Source organism: Rhinoderma darwinii, chromosome 7 (assembly GCF_050947455.1).
Source record: "Rhinoderma darwinii isolate aRhiDar2 chromosome 7, aRhiDar2.hap1, whole genome shotgun sequence".
NCBI classification, from domain to species: Eukaryota; Metazoa; Chordata; class Amphibia; order Anura; family Rhinodermatidae; genus Rhinoderma; species Rhinoderma darwinii.
This window is the reverse complement of record NC_134693.1, coordinates 105,610,387-105,615,780: the sequence shown is the minus strand read 5'-3', so window position 1 is coordinate 105,615,780 and position 5,394 is coordinate 105,610,387. Positions and strand designations below refer to the sequence as shown.

At 40.8% G+C, this 5,394-nt stretch overlaps 1 long non-coding RNA gene across 1 annotated transcript; it reads right to left on the bottom strand.

Moving 5' to 3' along the window:
• Positions 1 to 4,178: 4,178 nt before the first annotated feature.
• On the bottom strand, positions 4,179 to 5,184 carry LOC142657307 (uncharacterized). Its single transcript, XR_012849892.1, has 3 exons — positions 5,053 to 5,184; positions 4,731 to 4,838; positions 4,179 to 4,240 (listed from the first exon to the last, which is right to left on the bottom strand). It is a non-coding gene; the product is annotated as an uncharacterized LOC142657307 (long non-coding RNA).
• Between the last annotated feature and the right edge of the window lie 210 nt (positions 5,185 to 5,394).

The window sequence follows — 5,394 nt, the reverse complement described above, 5'->3', positions numbered from 1 at the left end:
AGAGTTCGGAACGTCACTTCTGGTATTGCGTGAGTAAACGTAGAAAGGTTTGTTTATATAATATAGAGACATTTAAATTGTTTCAATGCTGTGAAACATAGTATTCCTGATGAAGGGGGCTGCCCCGATACAACTGACACAGTGGGTTTTATAAGTTTTAATACTTTTTACTATATTAAATATCTGCTCCTATGCACTCTTACTAGGGTCCTGACGCTGAAGGGCTCCTACCACACCACTCGTCCTAGTGACTACTGCACCCAGTCCAGTACAATTCAGGAGTGTACTACTAGGCCACATCTCAGGCCTGCAGGGCAACCATTCATCACTGCAGCTATCTAAGCGGCCCTCTAATACATGGAACGTTCTTTATCCTAATCAGGACCTAGTTACAGCCTCTCCTGGGTTTGAGCACAGTACTGCTCTACTGACCACTGGTTCCCATGCCAGGCTGACTATTCTCACAGCCCCAGTAGACTCCTCAGAGCGAACCACTCTAGGCTGACGGTACTCTTCAGCCACGCATGTTTCAGTGACAGCCTACACTTATAGGCCTACCCCTACGTAGGATAGGCCTTCTCTATCAGCCTACAGACCATAAGAGGTCATTTTGTTAGCTTATTTTCTGCTTTGTTATTGACTCTCATCGTCTCACCTGACTTCATGATGGCGCAGCGCATCACTGCCATTACACTCTGATCCCAGCCAGCACCAGGCTCTTTCTTTCCAAACCCCCTGTACCTCCCCTGTCACTGTCCAGCAGCCTCTCATTGCTATGTACAGTGACAGCACCGCACATAAGACAGTGCCACTGGGAACTGCGGCCTGTCCTCCTGCCAACCTGTAAGACAAAACCTTCTATACAGTGAAACACAACAGATACACAAATATACATTAACAGTGAGCACCTAAACAGTTTATATAAAGAAACAGGCAACCAACTTAATAACATAATCAGTTTATAAGCTGGAAATGGAGGTTATACGGCTCGCCCTCATTACAAGCTGCTTGCAATCGACCAACTCATTTATCTGGGATCTGCATGAATTTAAGGGTCTGTTCTGGGATTTGAATTTATTTAGAGGTCTTGGTCAGGTATCTAAATCCATTTTCTTTACTCTGATTTGGGGTCTGAATTTAACGGTCTGGTCTGTGGTCTGCAATTAATTGAGGGGTCTGGTCTGAGGTCTGACATTATTTAGATGTCTGGTCTAATTTTATTTACTCTGTTTTGGGGTTTACATTTTGGAGTCTTGCCTGGGGTCTGCAGTTAATTGGGTCTGTTCTGGGGTCTGGTCTAGGGTCTGAATTTATATAGGGGTTTAGGCTGGTGTCTAAATTTATTTGGTGGTCTGGTCTGGGGTCTGCATGAATGAAGGGGTCTATTTTGTTGTCTGAATTCTTTACGTTGCTCTAGAAGCTGAAGATGGCTGCAGAAGTGAACAACTAAAGATATCTCAGCAGCAAACTCTGTAATGTTATGTCAGGAGAAGTCATCATAGCGGTCCTGGCTGGGTGGAGATAAAATGGAAAGAGAAAGTCTACAATCAGAAAAGACGTCACCTGTGATTTACCCATTTTAAGGCGGACCTGTCAGCCTTATGATATGGAGCATCTTTACTCAGAACTCTGTGTTGTGATGGTCTTCTGTTATTTTTCCTGGAAATGTGAAAATAAGGCCATCATGGAAACGCATTGGCATGCAACGAATTGATTTTTAGCTACAAATCAACAGCCGCAGTACAAAGCTATACATTGAGTTGCATGTAACCCTTAAATAAGTAATAGAATTTAAAAATAAGATCAATTAAAATCAACCAGTCTCTGTGAAGTCCCAGCCTAAATAGCAATTGAGTGTTAGCATTCATCTTGTCTATAGAATGTATCCCTATGTAAGGCCAAGTACCGGCAAGGACCGCAGGGTTAGTCGCAAGCAATAAAATACAGTAGACCCAAGTAATTCAAACAACAAATTCTTTACTGACCAGTGGTATATAAACATACACAAGGGGATGTAAACACTACTCTACAAAAAAGAGGCACAATCTCTTTCAAACATTACACAAATAATGGCGCAATGCGGCATGGGTGGCACACCAGCTTCTTTTGTTTGTTGGACGGAGCTTTAACTCGTCCCTGCTTCGCTTTAGGAGTAAGTCCTCTTCTTCAAACATCTGCCCATTTATTTCAATAGGAAAAACGGCGTTCTGTTTCGACGGGCCGTTTTTTTGAAAAATGGCAGCGAAAAAGAAGCGCAGGTCACTTCTTGGGACGTTTTTGGAGCCATTTACATAGACTCTATTGAAAACAGTTCCAAATACGGGCGTAAAAAACGCAGCGAAAAACGCAGCGAAAATTGCAAGTGGCTTAAAAAACGTTTGAAAATCAGGAGCTGTTTTCCCTTGAAAACAGCTCCGTATCTTCAGACGTTTTTGAGTTTGCATGTGAACATACCCTAACTGCAAATTAACCTGCCATACATATTGGGAAGAAAAAGAAGGAAAACTTGTGCTCCTGGACTGTACAATACAAAATCTTCAATGTATCATTGTCTCAATTTATTTACCGCCACCCTTTAATTCTTATGTCTTGGGTGTGGTACAGGAGTTTATTGATAAAAAGCCCTTGCAGATTATCCACTGCTACTAATTGGCGACTTCAATGGAGTAATGGACTTTAGTATGGACAAATGTAACAGGTGGGAGGGGGTTTAGGATGGTTACTGCCCCACAGAGGAAATTGCACAGCAAGAACTTCAGACGACACAGGTATAAGATGCTGAACAGAACTTTACTCCAACAGAGGCACAGTCTTCACGGTTATAATATTTAGTACATAAGCTTGACGGTTTCACTAATAAATAGGCTCTATACTTGGCGGTTTCTGATTTAACTTGTGAGAATGGGACAATGTGTTTGCTATGGTTCAGTCTCAACTTAAACTTGTGCTGCAGAGGGTCTTTGTTCTCATATGAAATGCTGAGCTAGCGATACGCCATTCAGGCTAGCAATACAAAGTATTTTTGGTTGATCAGTCACTTTGTAACTTCTGCCCTAACTGGCAATCTCAACTGGCAGCTCTCATCCTGCCCGTTTGTCCAATCTGAGATCTGTGGGGATTGTGTCACACTAGCGGCTTCCCTGCTTAATGTGATTGTCTCCGCTTGTAAAGAGAGCCCAACATTACATTTTATGGAACTGAAATTTAAACGACTATCAAATATATCAATATTTTACATCTCCTGTCACTTTTTGTCCAACACAGGATCTAATCCAGTACATATGGCGGCACGTTCCATACTCTCTGTATTGTGTACATATGATACAATGTCCTGTCACCTACCACTGGATTAAACGCGATGTCACACAAATAGCGCTGTGAAGGGTCGGATAAGTGAATTGTATACACTGTGGTAAGTTGTAGCCGGGCACTGAACACACTAATAAATACCAGTCACACTTATGGATTGATGTTAAAGATTTATTTAAGGTTTTTGTGGATCAAAATATATAATGGTAAAGATGATGTTATACAAGATCCAGCAAAAACAATGGAAGATGTCACAGTATATAATGTAGTATCAGTAAGTGGTGGGAAATCTGTATTCCAGAGACACAGGAAGAGATGACATGTTCTCCTGTTCTGGGCCTGGTCTTCTGGGTAACATTGATGCACCGGTAACCACACTGATGTCTCTTCCTTGACAGATGTAGAAAATTTTAAGTCTCGCCATTGGAATACTTGTAAGATGGCGGGTTCTGCCCTCGGTTGTTATTGGCATTGATGTTGATGGTCTGTTTGTATCTGCTGACTTTTTCTGGGGGGAGAAGCACACAAGCCTATTAGATATTCATTATTCAGGCTGCTTACCAAATATAGAGGGGACATATCTAGAGGAACTTACCTTTCTATCAGCAACGATGGCGGCTCCTCCGGTCACAGGGAGCGCAGTTCTCGCCAGATATACTGCGGAATTGATGTTTATGCTGCAAGAGAAATATTTGCTATTAATGCTCTACTAATGTGTGTTTCTTGGCAGTCACAAAATCTAGAAGAGGTTTTATTGTGGATTTTCCTATTTGATCCTAGGGGTTACGCTACAAACCTTGAAGATGGTTGATCCAAGCAATGGCTTTGATCTAAAGCTGCGCTGTTCAGGATGTTACAGGAACTTCCTGATGTTCACAAAGGTGGAATCATTGTTTTATGCACCTGAGATGGTAAATGTTCCTTAGGAGTCCTGCAAGATGCCAAGTAATGTCTTACATCAATAACAATTTTCCTTGTATCTATCATGTAGTTTCTGCCGCTTACGGCACTTTTCTAAAAAAGTGGACAGAGAGTAGCTGAAGCAGCAGAACCACCAGCGGCCGACACATTTATCATAATAACATGGATTATTAGTTAATAAGGTGTGGGCCTTCTAATAAATTAGGCACATTTTACTCCGTTTTTTTATATTAAGACCGGTGTATGAAACGTCAGTCTTAATGAATTCCCACCAATCTATTATACTACATACATGCTTACAGTTTTCTTCTAAAACCCAAAACCTTCATTTAGAAATTAAATAAATATCTGAATACAAGAAAATTGAACTAGAAGATAGAATGACTTATTTACAATTTCTTTATGTTGGTTGATAAAATAAATTACTGATACAGAGGAAGACTTAAGAGATGGAAGAACATTCTCACAGCAAACATAATAGACAAGTACAATGCTCTCACCTTATGTGCTGTAAGGACATGAACAGACGCAGCTACTTTTTTTGTCCTAACCTCCTAATGCCCTTCAAATAGATCTTGCGGTCAAAGCGTCCACCAGCCAATGGGATGCTGGAATGAGAAATACATTGATGTAAGACATATGATAATGTTAGCAGGTAACCACAAAAATAATTGTTTTGTTTCACATCCTAGATTACTCCAGTACTGTCACCCAGGTATACAGCCACCTGCCCCAAAGTGTGAGCTCTGGCTATAAGGCCCATGTAGTAATGGCGGCTACTGAAAGGATCATACCAACAACATGGAGGAAATCATGACTTACTTATCTGAACCAGGTCTGAGCTTTACTTCAAAGATACCAAAAACGGGTCGGTGGTCTGAGGTCTTCAAAACAGGGCAAGAGTCGTATTTCAGGACTCGCACATCTCCCTCATATTGGCTTTTAAACAACACCCTGTCCTGTAGAGGTTATAAAAATAACAAATATCATCAGTGCAATCATATTATAATTTATTTATAAACCTCATAGCATCATAGACTGAACATTTCGGCCTATTTTCTTTAAGAAATATAAATTTTAAGACTTTCTTGCATTTAAGGTTTGACTTGGTCACACAGATTTAATGAAATAAGTATCTTTGAGCCATGCTAGGCGAAGACATAT